Below are 17050 nucleotides of genomic sequence, written 5' to 3'. Positions count from 1 at the left end.
TCAAAAGACAAACCCACCTCCATAGGTATCACAAGGGATAAGAAACTAAGAGTAATGCTACTCAACGCCAGAAGTCTAAACCTCAAGATGCACGCACTCAAAACTCTCCTTAGCATGGAGAACATCGATATCTGTGCAGTAACAGAAACCTGGTTCAAGGCTCCCGAGAGCACCCCAGCACTACCAGGTTATACCTCATACCATGCTTTTCGGCCCCAAAACTTGGACCGAACCACAAAAGGAGGGGGAGTATCAATATTCGTCAAAGATAACCACACCTCCAGGTTGGTGGCACAGCACGAAGCATCAGAGACTATCCATGTGCAACTAAGTGTGGGTAAAACTGCCTTCCAGTTTATAGCCTGCTACAGACCACCCTCCCAAACACAGGAACCCCATTTGGCCTTCCTGAGAATACTGGAAAGTATGAAGGTCTCTCCAAGCACCATTATATTGGGCGACTTCAACTATCCAAACATAGACTGGGAGCATTACTCTAGCTCCAACACCCTAGCCCAAAGGTTCCTAGAATTTATAAACTCAAATGCTATGGAACAACTTGTTACCACTCCCACAAGAGGGGAAAACATACTGGACCTGATCATCACCAACATGGGGACACTATGCTCCAGACCAGAAGTTTATCCCTCACTGGTAAGATCAGACCATAAACTAATCTCACTGGATATTCACATCCTGACCCCACCCCCTGACCAGAAAACCACAGTGAAAAACTTCTCTAAAGCAAATTTCACATGCCTCAAAACTGAGGCGAAATCCTTCAAAGCCTCCGGGCCTGTGGAAAATACGGCCCAGACTGCAGAATCCTTTATAAACGCATTCTATGAACACCTTCAGGAATGCATGGATCATGCAATTCCAAATAAAACCAAGACCCAATCCTCCAAAGGCAGACGTCCTGTCTGGTGGACCCCAGCCATAAACAAACTATACAATAGAAGGAGGAAGCTACTACATAATAGAGCAAAATCCCAAAAAGGGATGGCATCTCTGATCAGTATTAGCAAAAAACTATGGGCACTCATAAAATCATCTAAGGCCAGCTTCGAGAGAAAAATTGCAGAGGACACTAAGGATAATCACAAGGCTTTCTTTAGTTATGTTAGGAACCTGGGTGGGGATTCCCAGATATGCTCAGAATTAATCCAAAATGACCAAAAATACACCGAGCCCACAGACATTGCCAACATCCTAGCTGACAGGTTCAGTGCAAACTTCTCCCCCCTCTCCCCACCAAAAGGGCAAATATCTATCCCAAAAGAGTGCTGCCCCCCTGACATCTCAGATGCTCAGGTAAAAGCCGCCCTCTCCAAAGCAAAAAACACAGCATCAATGGGACCAGATGGTGTCCTGGGCTGCGTCCTACATGAACTCCAAGAAGAGCTAAACCCAAACATAAAACTACTGTTCAATCTTAGCCTTACTACAGGATATGTACCCAAAGAGTGGCGTACAGCAACAGTGGTCCCTCTCCACAAAGGTGGTACCTCAACGGATCCTGGAAACTATCGCCCCATAAGCCTGACTAGCTTGGTCTGCAAAGCTATGGAAAGGATCATCATGGACCTCATAAATAAAGATATTGGGGACCTACAGACACTGGATCCTACCCAGTTTGGCTTTGTTAAGGGCAGATCCTGCCTCTTAAACCTGGTCAATTTCTTTGAAACAGTCACCAAGGCCATTGACGAGGGGAAGGTGGTCCACACAGCCTACCTGGACCTCGCAAAAGCCTTCGATACAATACCCCACTCGGGCATTATAGATAAGCTCACCAGCTTAAATATAAACCCCTATGTCACTAGATGGGTTGCAAACTGGCTCAAGGACAGAACCCACATGGTTAGAATTGCTGAAGCCATGTCAGACTCCAAACCAGTTACAAGTGGCATCCCACAAGGCTCAGTCCTGGGACCTCTCTTGTTCGGTATATATTTCTCGGCGGTACAGGCCAACACGGAAGGACTGTGGCTGACCAAGTTCGCAGATGACTGCAAACTGGGCGCCATAATCAACTCTCCAGCCGACACAAGCATCCTCCAAAAGGGCCTCATAGAAACAGACAACTGGTGCCAGAACCATGGCCTCAAGCTAAACACCAAAAAGTGTATAGTTATCCCCTTTGGCAAAAACAAAGTGCCCACAAATTACCACATAGGTGGTAATCCATTAAGTACAGAAGAAGTCATTAGGAACCTGGGGACCCAAGTTGATAGCAATCTCTCATTTGACAACCACGTGGCCAAAGTGGTTAGAAAAACATTTTATATAGCCCACCTAATCATGAAGGGATTCACATCTAGATCAGGGGAGGTCATCGTACCTCTTTACTCATCCCTCATCAGGCCCATAATTGAGTGCAATGCCCCTTTTGGGATGTACCTTACCAGACACCTGCAGCAACTGGAAAGACCCCAAAAGTACCTCACCAAGAGGATCAAAGGGCTCAGACAGATGCCATATGCTGCCTGGTTAAAGAAACTCCAGCTCTACTCAGTGGCATACCGCCTGCTCAGAGGCGATCTGTGCCTGATGTATAAAGCCATGTCCAACCCGGAATTAATGGACATGCTGCACCTCAGAAAATCCAAATCCCATCAAGCTACGCTCGAGACTTGAACCTCAGCACTGAAATAAATAGGACATGCTGGAGGGACAGATTCATAACCCAGAGGCTCCCTTCACTCTGGAATAAAATCCCAGTCCAGGTTAGGCAGAGTCCCACATTGACTCTCTTCAAGAGGAATCTTGACGAGTGGATGGGAGATCGTAGGTTTACCCCGGCTATCACTTCTGTGTCACTGTTAGACAGAGGCACAGTATACTAACCTCAAAAAAAGGCATAGCAAAATTAATTTAAAATGGGTGGCGAAAGCCAAACACACTCTGGCTAGGCTTATAAATGCCCTAGGGCAGATAGCCTAGTATGAACCTATGAACCTAGTTGTTTTCTGTTTCATTTGCTTTCCATGGTGGTCAAGTGGTTCCTTTCCCTGTGAAAGGAATTCAGCAAATTGGAGTTTTGGTGGATTAAGGTTGGGTAAGTTAAATTCAGTGGATCGTACTTTTGTTCAGTGAAAGTAGATCCATATATATATATATATATATATATATATATATATATATATATATATAGGTTTACTATCAAATTGTCGCGCATTGCCCGAACGCGGAACTGCGAACGTCACAACACCGACGCCCAGATGTGCGAACGGCTAAACCTCGCCCCCATCCGACCCATGGTAGCATGGGTGTGGAGGTGTTGCATGGCCGGTAATGTCGATCGTCGGAGTTTCGCGGTTTCGGTTCGCTAGCAAAATGGTTTCGGTGTTTCGGTTCACGCAAACACGTCGATGGGGTCGCCGTTCGCACGGAGTGCATTCGCACATTTAATAGTAAACCATATATATATATATATGTATATATATATATATATATATATATATATATAAACATTTGCATATTTATGTATATGTCAGTGTTTTCAAGCAACATTCAGCTACTTTTAGGATTGCTTTACACAAATTGGTGGATATTTAATGCCCTGCCAATGAAATTGGTTTTCAAACTAAGCAACCAGTATATATAAAGAGATCTTTACTCAGTATGCATTTTCCATTTGAAGAAGTCTGTTGGGAGATGAAAACGCTGTTCATTACTCTGTTTAAGTGTTAATGTGTGTACTGTGACCCGAAGGGAGTTTTTATTTTTTTAGCCAAGTGGAGTGACTATTAAATATATTTTTATTGCATCCAGAGGTCTTTGTGGGCTTTTTCCAAGTGCTTAGAGTTTTCTGAATATAGTTGTAACATGAATTAAAAATAAGTAAGAAAACTGGTAGAATCAACCTGAATTGTTACCATCTCATGTGAAGAATGACATATCCTACTACTTGAGTACTTCTTTACCCTACAGTGAGAAGTCTTTTGTTTTTTTCTGTTAGTTACAATCTCAAACCCTAACTTTCATGTTCAAGAGCAAGGCTTGCTAGAAGGTGCACCATACTGACATCTACCAACCTGTAATATTGTTACACAGTTTTGAAGACATAGGTTCATAGGTAGGCATTAGGCTATCAACCCAAGGGCCTAAGTAAGCCTAGCCAACAAGGTTCACTGGCCTACGCCGCACAAGAAAGTTATTTTCCCATGCCACTGTCGAGCAGAGCCACAGAAGTGATCCCTGGGGTGTATTTCCTATTTCCCATCCACTCATCAAGATTTTTCTTGAAGAGTGCTAATGAGAAACTTTGCTTGACATAGATGGGTAGCTTGTTCCAGAGTATGGGAAGTCTCTGGGACAGGGAACTATCCCTCCAGAATGTCCTGTTTATTGTGGTGACAAGTTTAGATCCCTAGAATGTGTAGCTCAGAGTGATTGGGATTTCTTTAGGTGTAGCATGTCCAACAGCTCTGGGTTTGACATAGCTTTATATGTTAGGCAGAGATCATCTCGGAGTAGGCGATATGCTATGGAGTAAAGGTGGAGTTTTTTGAGACGGTCAGTGTAAGGCATCTGTTTGAGGCCAGTAATCGTCTTTGTGAGGTATTTCTGTGTCCTTTCCAGCTGCTGCAGATGTTGAATTGTTCCCTTGTGGAAAATACTGTTTCCAGTCAGGCACATATGTCTTACAATGTTATTCCTACGTTGCATTTTATCTGTCCCGTCTGTGGTGCAGCATTATGATACTGTTGATATAACCTGTGTGATATAGTTTTGATTAGTGGCTTGGCCTTTGTAGGAGCTGACCAGGTAGAGTGAAGCAGAATGGCCAAATCTGCCTTGCCATCCTAAGTGTAGGAGGTGGTCTGGTGAGCTGTAAGTGTCGTGGTGAAGAGGGAATACAGCTCACAAGCATATAGGCCGTCAGAGTAGGAATATGTGGCTCCCACAATCACCTGGCACTGCAACTGAGAATAAATGGGAGAGTTGATGTGTCAGGCAGTCAGGCATCAAAAAACACACATAACAGCAATAATTTACAATTCCATCATTCAACAAGAATATAAAAGAATGAGTAGAAAAGGTTATCTAATCTGTCCTTACCTGATAAAAGTCCATGTGATACTGGCATTTTTTGAGTTTTCACAGCTGTTCAAAGTCAATTGCCTGCTAGACAAAAAGAATACATGTGAAATAATCTTCAATAAATAAAGTTATAAAAGGAAATGGAAAAAGTACATATTCAATTATAGTTTCTTTCAGTGCGTGTTATTTCTTAGATGTATAAAATAACTCAAAAATGATAAAATGTATTTGATTTCTTATGGAGAATCAGTGAAGAAGCAAATTTTCCCTTGTCAGTTTAAAATATTTAACCCACACAGAACATATCTAAGCAGAACAGTGATACAAAAAAAGCAACAGCATCCATGGAATACTGAATTGTGGGTTCTGCCTACTCAATTTTTTGGAATAATTTATTTGTGTATACATGACTGCACATATGTGTATGTTTGCTTGTGCATGTTGATATATGTGTGTGTGTGTGTGTGTGTGTGTGTGTGTGTGTGTGTGTGTGTGTGTGTGTGTGCACGTGATTGCACATACGTGTATGTCTGCTTTTGTGTGTGAATATGTGTGTGTGTGAGAGAGCATGTGTATTTGTGCATGCACATGTATGTGTACATATCTGTGGTTTTCTGTGGCATGCGCATGCCTGTGTGTGTGTGCGTGTGTGTGTGTGTGTGTGTGTGTGTGTGTGTGTGTGCACGTGATTGCACATATGTGTATGTCTGCTTTTGTGTGTGAATATGTGTGTGTGTGAGAGAGCATGTGTATTTGTGCATGCACATGTATGTGTACATATCTGTGGTTTTCTGTGGCATGCACATGCCTGTGTGTGTGTGTGTGTGTGTGTGTGTGTGTGTGTGTGTGTGTGTGTGTGTGTGTGTGTGTGTGTGTGTGTGCATATGAACTGATGGATAAAGTATGTCTTAACTTCATATGCATCCCAACTTCTTTTGCAGTACAGCATGCACTTATTTCCTGTAATATATCCCACCATATAACAAAACCAGTGCTGTTACCTCCCTGGAGTTGCCATAATGAGATATCAGCATTTTTAAATGGTTCCTTCTGAACAACCACATACCTTTCAGATTACTTGACTGTACATTTTTTGTGCCCTGCTGCTTGCTGACCATCAGAACCCCCCCCCCATGTCATTCATTAGCCCATCAAAGGGTGTGAGCCATTTGTGACTTGTTTGTTGGGTCTGATCAGAGAGTGACATCATACTGGTGGCTGTTAATGCTGTTTTGTTTTGGCACTCAAATCAGCAGAGGCCTCCCACACCCTCACATTATGTGCACATGCTCACACAGACACCCCTATGAGAACATCCATCATGGGCTTGGGAGAGCCCGTTTCATCCATGTCACCCTGCTCAATCACCTTTGTGACCTGCAAAAAACACCTGCTAACTGGAAAAAAACACCATACCTATCCCCCAGGATAGGTGAGTCTTATCTGAACCACTGGTTTTACTTTATCTAGTCATATGACTAGGTAACACTAGAAAGTAAAGAGATTTTTCTAATCAATTGATAAGCTATCAGCATTTGAAGGGATGTCAACATAAATTTCATCTTTGTAGACACACACATTAACAACACAGACAATCTACACTGATATATAATTCCACACTGCTTACCTACCCATGACATTATTCTGTAATTCAGTGTATGACATACTAAAGCAACATCATTAAACCTGGCATCATATTATGAATAACAGTAAATAGAGAATGATTTTGTAGAGATGGGGCAGGTGGTGATTTGGAAGGTTTGAGAATAGACAAGTAATGATATGTAAGGAATGATATATCAGAGAGGTTGATAGGCAGGGAAAGCACCAGGATGGGGATAGTTGGATATCAGGCCGCCAGAGGGCTATAGAATTGGGCATCATTCATCTCCACTGGTGGAATGAAAGCTGGGTCCTGTCAGTTGCATGACACCACAAGCCATGCCAAAAGTATTAAACATTGTTGAGACAGCCATCAAGTAGATGATGCAACAGGAAACCAGAGGAGACCCCCTACAGTCTACTTTCAGAAAACAAGGTGCATAGAAGAAACCAGTGACCCCCCGCTCCAAGGTCTCCTCAAACAAAGTGTTCTGTTGAAAGGGCTATCCATCTTTAATCCCCACATACTCAGGGCATCACTCGTTCCATATTGGCCACTTTGAGTCACCAGTTCTGCTTTTTATTATTAACATTTTGCATTACTTAAGTGGTTTGTTACAATTTTTTTGAATAATTTATTTGTTTCATTTTGTATCATACTATATGTAAATTTTGGTGCATAAAATAAATCTGGTTTATTAAATGACTGTCTAATTGACTAGATGAATCAAAAAAATGGAGGCAGGAAAATGAAAGTAGAACTGCAAATGTTGCTTACTCTGCTGATTATGTACACCATGCCCTGAGATATAAATAGGACCTGCTGGAGATACAGGTATGTATCACACAGACTATCCCTTCTCTGGAACAGCCTCCCTCACCATGTGAAGCAGAGTTCCTCTCTAACCCAAATGAAGTGTAACGTGGACAATTGGATGTAGAATAGTAAATTAATCCTTTGTTTGGCACCTGTGTCTGTAATGGACACATGCAGCCTGTAAAAGTTTCATCTCCCAGGCCCCTGCTAGCAAATGTTTCATCTCCCATGCCCCTAAATACACTTATCAAGGGTACCAGACCTTGCTAGAGATTTGGGAATGATGGCTATGCTTAAAAAGGCCATTGTGGTCATTAGCCTCGTAATAACCTATGAACCTATGAGGAACATTAAGGAGATGGTGGGATCAAATTCTGATCCCCTCTATGCTGATTGACTAAGAGCTCCTGCTGTTTCATGTCTCTCACATTTACTATTTACTATTTCATTTTGGTTTTGTGTACATTATATTATTGTACTTGTGGGAAGACTATGAATGCGCTATTATCACTGTAAAGAAAATGTCTTACTCATAACATTGCCATTTGTACAGCCTTTATAGCTTTTCTTGTTCACATAATATTTACACATGTTATCTTATGCTTTTTAAGTTTATTTTTTGGAAAATTCTCTGGAATGAATGATGTATGTAGGCTGCTAGAGTTGACATTCTACACCACACAGGTGTTAATGAGTTATATAATGTTCTATTTTGTCTGAGTATCTTGTATCTAAATGTGTTCAAATGTACTGTTTATTTTCTATGCATATTTATTTCAATAAATACTGTATACTGCTTGTTACTTTTTATAGTTTTCTTCCCAGACTTCCTCTGAATATGGGTTTCCATCCCAGTTGGAACTTCCCAGTAAACAAATGCAAATACAAATATCCTATGGGCTAGGCTTGTAAAGGCTCCAGAGTCATTAGCCTAGTATACATCTATGAACATATGAACCTATATATGAATTGATACATGGTACAGAGCTCTACTGTTCATGTAGTACCTACAGTCTGTATGTATGGCACAAGGCAATCTGCTGTGATTTTGCTTAGTTTGCTGATAATGTACACCTTGTGTCTGGACTGAATGTGTATCACACAGCTGTGCCATGGCTGATTTCCCTGAATCATATAGCATATTTGCAGTCATAGCTAAGGTCGACAGGGCTGTAGAAAGTGATTCCAATTGCTCTACAAAACTTAGTCTGACCCAAGCTATTCAGAGAGGTCTGTGCCATTCATCACATAATACCTGCCACATGCAGTGTGTTATCCCCCCACTGCTTTGTCTAAATTGCAACTCACAGTGGAGAATGAGGGATCAAACTCCTCCAAAAGAAATAGGAAGGCACATCTATGGATCATCCAAAGCTTGCTGTCACTGACTTTATTGCACATTGGGGCAGAGACTATGAGGATGGCGTAGAAAAATAACCAAGGGTCAGGGACTATGAGTATGGCATACCAAAAGTAACCAAGGGTCAAGGACTGTGGGTATGGCATACCAAAAATAACCAAGGGTCAGGGACTATGAGTATGTCATACCAAAAGTAACCAAGGGTCAAGGACTGTGGGTATGGCATACCAAAAATAACCAAGGGTCAGGGACTGTGAGTATGGCATACCAAAAATAACCAAGGGTCAGGGACTATGAGTATGTCATACCAAAAGTAACCAAGGGTCAAGGACTGTGGGTATGGCATAGCAAAAATAACCAAGGGTCAGGGACTATGAGTTTGGCATACCAAAAGTAACCAAGGGTCAAGGACTGTGGGTATGGCATACCAAAAATAACCAAGGGTAAGGGACTGTGAGTATGGCATACCAAAAATAACCAAGGGTCAGGGACTGTGAGTATGGCATACCAAAAATAACCAAGGGTCAGGGACTATGAGTTTGGCATACCAAAAGTAACCAAGGGTCAGGGACTGTGAGTATGGCATACCAAAAATAACCAAGGGTCAGGGACTGTGGGCATGTAATACTAAAAATAACCAAGGGTCAGGGACTATGAGTATGTCATACCAAAAGTAATCAAGGGTCAAGGACTGTGGGTATGGCATACCAAAAATAACCAAGAGTCAAGGACTATGAGTATGGCATACCAAAAGTAACCAAGGGTCAAGGACTGTGGGTATGGCATACCAAAAGTAACCAAGGGTCAAGGACTGTGGGTATGGCATACCAAAAGTAACCAAGGGTCAGGGACTGTGAGTATGGCATACCAAAAATAACCAAGGGTCAGGGACTATGAGTTTGGCATACCAAAAGTAACCAAGGGTCAAGGACTGTGGGTATGGCATACCAAAAATAACCAAGGGTCAGGGACTGTGGGTATGTCATACTAAAAATAACCAAGGGTCAGGGACTATGAGTTTGGCATACCAAAAGTAACCAAGGGTCAGGGACTGTGAGTATGGCATACCAAAAATAACCAAGGGTCAGGGACTGTGGGTATGTAATACTAAAAATAACCAAGGGTCAGGGACTATGAGTATGTCATACCAAAAGTAACCAAGGGTCAAGGACTGTGGGTATGGCATACCAAAAATAACCAAGGGTCAGGGACTGTGGGTATGTCATACTAAAAACAGTCACCCATGAAAGATGCATTACCTTACTCATTTCTGATCGTAGTTGGTAAAATGACTATAGCTAGTGGGGAGAGGGAAAAAAATAATCTAAAGTTCAAGGGAGGGAAATGAGAACAAGGAAGGGACTTGAAGGTCGTGACATAGGAGATCAATCAATTAATTAAGTCAACAAGCGAGCAAACTAAAATCTGTTTATGAAAATTTTGATTAAATCTTCCATCGCAGTAAGGAGGTAATCTGTGTAATCATTCAGATCAGTATGCTTGCACTTCTTAGACAACAATAATCAACGTGGGAGGTAAATGTCCTGAGCTGTAATGGACATGAGTCAGGCTTACTTCATTTTTTACTTTATTGAAGAATGTTAAACCCAATTTACAGTTATGCCCTTCAAAGTTTTAGAAGCTATGTCTGATTAAAAATGCCACCTGAAAATTTATTTTATTTGGCTTCACCATCCACTTTTCATCAATGGGCAGAACAAATGAGTCAAGAGAGTAAGAGATGGGCTTGACTGACAAGATGAGGAGGGTAAATAAATAAGTTAAAAAAATAAATTAAATAAAAAAAAGTGGGTCTGGCTTATCCACTTCTCTATAAGCTTTGCCAATGGACTTGACTCTTGCAAAAAATATCATCACTTTCTTTCCAAACAAATAGTTCATACTCGTGTCTATTAACATCAGCTGCAGCTGCTATTGCTGGTGTTCATCAGAGAGCCACTTCAACATTCATATTTTTTATTAATGAAGACTCATGGAAGAAGCATAATTGGGTAGGACCATAGTAATACTTTAATAATGACACATCTCAGAAGACCACAGTACATTTATAGACTTACTGACAGAAAAGCAGTCAAGAAGAATGTTCCAGAATAACTGACCTGTTTGGTAAATGACACATAAGAGGAATACTCTGGAGCACACACTTTTAAATACTGACAAATCATCTTTCCTATTGAGACACTCATAGGCAGTCCTACAGCAATCTACAGAACTGACTCTGATCCAATTAGCAGGCTGAGCATAATAATTTGAGCACAGGTTGTTCAAACGGATTTGTCACTGCTGGTATTTCACTACCCAGGAAACTATAAGAAATAGTATAGTTGACACTTTCAGAATTCCAGCTATATCACTATGCTTAATTTAAGACAATTGCTGATACTCACAGACCGTGACCCTACCCAAATAGCAGACTTGTCTGTGAGGTATTTCACAATTTCACCTCATGAGCTATAAAATAAGGTGGTAATCACCACATTCAGAGAACTAAGTTATAGGTACAAGGTAAGGAGATCAAATCTGATTACCAAAATATCTGGGATTTTAAAGACTGATATTTTAGCCTATTACATTTGAACAGTCAGTGTCGTTAGTTTTTTGCTATAAGTTCCAAAATAGCAAATCAAGGGTTACCCCTGCCTTCTCTGTAAGTTTGAATTTATGGTTCTTGTATATATTTCTTCAGATGTTTTAATTTTAAGTTGTCAGAAACAATAAAAAAATGCAGAGATAATTTTAGTTGAGCGTTGCAGACTACTTTCCTCATAAATTTAAGTAAACCAGTGTATATCACTTAATGTTGTGACTTTGTAAGTTCACTACCTTCAGTCACTCACTCCAAAAAGCATGGATAAGTTTGAAATCTTTTAGATGCTATCTTTTTCTTACATGACATAATGTTCATTATGGGGGAAAACAGAGGCCTACCAGCTGAAAACCAGACTTCAGGTAAAGACACAGTAATGCTATCTGATGCCAAAGCATCTCACTTCATTACCTGTGCCACCCTACTTATTATTCCCTTCAGGCCATTTACCTTAACAGTCCTCCTGTGGTGATATCCATCTAATCAACACCTCAGTGGCTGTCATGCTCAGATGCTGCCCAACATCTTCTCAGGGAAGGTGGTGAATGATCGCAAATTAGATAGTCAAGCTTGTCTAACTGAACACAAGTCTATTTGATATTCATAAATGGTTGATCCTAGGCTGTATGTATGGCAATGTGGTGTTCCTTTTTGAGATGCTAGTGCAACCATGTATAGGAATAGTACTCAGTGAATTGTAAAGTAAAGTCAATTAACTTAGGTACATTTTTATTGGTTTTATATATTAGTAGAGGTTGTTCACGTTGCTTTGTATAATGTATTGTGTTGTCAGCTATATGTGTGGTTGATTATTTTTGAGTTTATGAGCACTGAGCTGTATTTTTATATTTAAGTCCTGCTGTCAGAAATGTGGGAGAATTTATATGTATCTGCAATGCAAATGTCTCTTCTAGTTCTATCTCTCCTTGAGTTTGCTATTCTTGACTGCCACACCAATTAGTACTGAAAAAATTGGGCTCTTACCAACTAGCCATAATTTTCTTTTCCGCAATCCCCAGCATTAAGCAGTAACCAGCCATAAGGTCTTTCCTTAACTCCAACCCCCCCCCCCCAAAACAACTGCTTCATCTAATTTATATAAAGTATTTTCCTCCATTTCATCTCCCATATTGTAACAGTCTCTACTCACATGTCCTTAATGTCTTCAGAGTATCATCACATAACTGACTCCCCATATTGCCAGGAGTGGTACTTGCACTTGAGACCTTCGCTCGTGATTTTTACATATGAATCGGACACATGTATTACTCATACACAAGCCTACTTTCATGCTGCTTAAATTGTGTTGATAACAACAGCAAAGCAGAGCAAGTACAACACACCTCAAAATACAATCAGAATTTTCTTTTCCATATCAAAGATTTTTTTTTCTTATTATCAACTATTCAAGTTACCCTTAGCAGTATATGAAATGAGATGCCTACATTTCTACACTCATTAAAATACAAATAGGGCAATGTAATTAAAATAACTATTGACAGTTAATAACCAACTAGGCAACAGACACTATCCACTGGAGCTATGTTACAGAACATTCAGAAAATGAATAATACAGACTAACCATGTTTAAGTCAAAGAACCACAAAGGGTATTTTCACATTACTAGTTAGTTTTCCGACAGTATTTCTGCATTGATAATTATATTCACCAGACCTTCTAGTCACTCTCTCTTCATTGGACTATGTTGGTCTGTTGAAGATGTAAAAGAGCAGCTGACACATATTTTATTAATGTGCATCCCAAACTAGTTTTTTGATTACAAATGCAATATTTCTCACACGTTGTCTGGTTAGATATATTTATTTCAAATAAACAAATGGTACTATAGAACATGACTATAGTTTTAGCAGATAACCAAACTCCTACACCTTTTATTTGGCTTATACTAGCTTTAGCAAGGAACTGAGTAACATTGATTATGGAAATCAATTCACCTCCTGCCTCCCTTTATAAGGAATGGTTAGCATTATTTCATAAAACTGCAAGGATCTTTCAAATTTCAAGTTATTGTTTGACTGTAGCCTTACTGCTGGATAGAGAGACAAACATACTTAATGAGATGGTCGAAAATAAATAGCAATGTAGTCTATGTTGCTAACTAATTGTATTACATACTGTATATGATTTCTTTGTATGGTTGACTTTAATGTTAAAGATATTAAACTATTAACATTATTCTCTGTCAGAGAGTTATATATGGTAAAATGTAATGCTCCTTCCATGACGAAAATACCTAAATACTTCACAAAACATTAGTTATACTTTTTACTTTCTTTTTATGCTTACTACTGGATTAGAGTTCATTATATCATTGTTGTCAATGCTATGTCAAATGAGAATTGCAATGTAGTTAAGACACATTTGTTAAAAAAAATGCGTTCTTAGTAAGATAATTAAAATTGCATTGTGGAAAACGTATTTTGGAACCATTTATAAAATTATATCCCGTCTTTATTATTTGAAATTTAGGACTAAAAATCCATGATTGTAAGGTGAAATTTCTTGTATTTATCAGAATTACATTTATAATTTGTTACTACTTATGTATATAAACAATATTAAAGCACAGTCTAAGAACAGGGCACTGTATAAAGCAAATGGACAGATTTAAAATGTGTAAATATAGGAAGAAATACTATTAAAATGCAAATTATGAAGAACAAGTGCTCTGGATTAAAATGCCGATTACATTCAAATGCCATGTTCTCTGGTATTCATTCAACCAGATTATGAATTTGATAAGATTATTTACTGATTAATAGAAAAATTTGGGGGTAGGGGGTGGAACTAGCCAACTTGGAGTAAGTGGCATGTTTCATCAGCTCTGGTAATGTCCTTATAATTTAGTTTAACTGGGCTCAGTACACTCGTGACTGTTTGATCCTGCAATTTAATGTTATTCTTTAGTTCTGTATTATTAAGTTCAGCATTTATATCAGGATAATGGCCTCACAAATAGTATTGTCAGGAAAAAGCCAAGCATGTATAGACTGGGCCCAGACAACGGACTCATCATGGATCAATGAAGAGAATGCAACCTTCAAAGCTTAACTGGACTTATGTTTAGCTAAAGTGGCATTCTTGGATTCTGCTATTAAGGTACAAGCTGCACATCTGCAGGAATGCTCTGTTTCAGTCAATGTTTCAGGGCAGCAACTTAAGTCACTACAAGACTGTGTAGTCTCATTAGAGGAACACTGCTGGTGGATGATTCTACACTTGATAGGCACAGATTTAATAAACATTCTGGAGAAGTACCTTCTTGCAGCACTGAACATTCCCCTAGTGTCCCATTGAGGAGATCCAATGAGTTTCTACCATGACAGATCATCTTCAGAGTTATGAAAGAACAGGACAAAGGGATGATCCTTACCATTGCTAAGGAGGGAAGATCCTTTTCGATGAATGGACAGAAGATCACCCAATATCAATATTACTCCGAAGAAACAACAAATGCAAGGAAGGCCTTTTTCTCTGCACACAATTTCTGCTACAAGAGTGAATTGCGTAGATTACTGAAATATTCAGGAATCCTCTCAGTGAGGTGTAAAAATCAGTGGAGGTCCTTTGCTTCCTCAGATGCAGTCCTCATCTTTCTGCAAACTAATCTGCACATAGACATGGTTGACAATAATGCCTACTCCACATTGAAAAGAAGTAAAGCACTCTCTCATGCCTTCCTCATCTCTGATGAGTCCATACTCCTGCTTCAAAAGGCATGCCCAACCAAAATGATCAGCCTGACAACTAAGCTACATTGCAAAATAATATAGACAGTCCATCAAGGTCAAGGAAACACTCATCAAAGCATATACTCCGTGTATATGGTCAAGCAAGATCCAGAAACCATCCCTTCCTCTTTCAGTTGTACAGGATTCAAACACCCTTCGGATCCCAGAACAAAGCCTGTTCTCTTGCCTGTCACTCTGTGAGCTAAACTGGACAAATTCATTAACTTTAGAAAGGCAACCCCTAAACCCAGCATAGTGCTCCAAAAAATAAAGGAACTCCAAGTTAATTTCAGCCTAGACTGATGCTGGTGAGGGACATTTATCTTGTATACATTTGGATCAAAGTGCTTAATTTTGTCCAATTGATAATAGCTCGCTCACTGAGTGCTAGCTCTTAGAATCTTGCAGGTGCAGGGTATTTTATTTATGGAACTAATCTTCTCTTGCTCTCTACAGTGTGCTAGAGCTTCTCAGGGCTTATATTCCATTCCTACATAACCATTGGATATAGCCTCGATTTACACTAAACTGTTAAGAATTTCTATTTATAGGAATCCAGCTTATATATTTTTTTATTTAATATCTTTCATCTCTAGTTATATATGTTTGCTAATTATATGTCATGACTATTTTACTTTCAATTAATACCAGAGGTTCATCTTCACCTTGGAAATGGAAAGTAATTAAGAACTTGTTCAAAGGGTAAAATGTGATATAATCTTTGGAGTAAAAATAAATTGATGAACCACATGCTGAAGTATAGGAACAAGCTTTTTACTAAATAAATAAAAGACTCAGTAAAAAAATAAAAAACATTAGCGCTTTTGTAAGGCACATAGTCCAAACTTCATCAGACAATTCAATGATACAACAGTTCAGCTTATATAACACACCCACCCCCTTCAATTAGTTAATCATAAAAAATCACTCTAATTAGTAATAAACCAATGCACTTGAACATAATAATAAAACATATAAATTACATAAATATGTTAAATGATAGTTGTACGTGAATATATTAAATGCATACAGCATTCACATACAAAAATAATACTAATATATAGCAATAAAGACATTTCATCTGTCTAATACCCTGAGCTTTAATTTACTACTAATGGAAATAGTGTCATTCAACCCAGGGGGGACATGGGCACTGAGAAAGACCTGCCACCATATTTCTTTATCTTCCAACCGTAACTTCCAAGGCCCACCACAATCCCCCCTCTTGACCTGCTGCAACACTACAAATTTAAATGCATGGTCTGGAAACATTTTAATCTTGTTCTTCGTTCGGCTTTTTCCCAGTTAGGGGTCACCACAGCGGATCATCTGTCCACTCATGATTGGCAGTGGAGTTTTACGGTGTCCAGTTGCCAGCCTGGTGCCCAACCTTCCACAGGAGGCACACACATGCACACACTCACACCTAGGGCCAAATTAGAGTGTCCAATCCACCTACTGCATGTCTTTGGGGTGTGGGAGGAAACCGGAGCACCCGGAGGAAACCCATGCAACCACAGGGAGGGCATGCAGACTCCACACAGAAGGCACCCCAGCTGAGAATCGAACTGGAGAACCTCTTGCTGTGAGGTGGCAATGTTAACCGCTGCACCACCGTGGCCACCCCCACATTTTAATATGTCTGAATAAAGCATTTTTCTCTTCACACTTACGAACATCATATAGATTCTCGTAAATATGCTGATTTAATTTCCGTTGGGTTTTCCCGACATAAAAACCGGGACATTGTGAACACAAGGCAGCATAAACCACGCCTTGCGTGTGACAATTAAACTTATCCTTAATGGAAATAATCCTGTTAACAATCTTAACCTTGGATGTAGACAAAATGTTTTTACACT

At 39.7% G+C, this 17050-nt stretch overlaps 1 protein-coding gene across 2 annotated transcripts in view; it reads right to left on the bottom strand.

Moving 5' to 3' along the window:
• LOC122806611 (mucin-3A-like) overlaps nt 1-17050 on the bottom strand; it is a 391121-nt gene that overhangs the window by 326736 nt on the left and 47335 nt on the right. Inside the window, exon 2 of one of the 2 annotated variants that reach the window (XM_044077178.1) lies at nt 5068-5130. The gene's annotated coding sequence lies outside the window, so the exon portion shown is untranslated. Of the gene's footprint in view, nt 1-5067; nt 5134-17050 lie in introns of both variants that reach the window. The other variant, XM_044077177.1, reaches the window with a different exon arrangement.

The sequence above is a fragment of the Protopterus annectens genome, chromosome 7.part0 (assembly GCF_019279795.1).
Source record: "Protopterus annectens isolate FY-2018-M chromosome 7.part0, PAN1.0, whole genome shotgun sequence".
NCBI classification, from domain to species: Eukaryota; Metazoa; Chordata; order Ceratodontiformes; family Protopteridae; genus Protopterus; species Protopterus annectens.
This window is presented reverse-complemented; position numbering and strand designations above follow the sequence as displayed.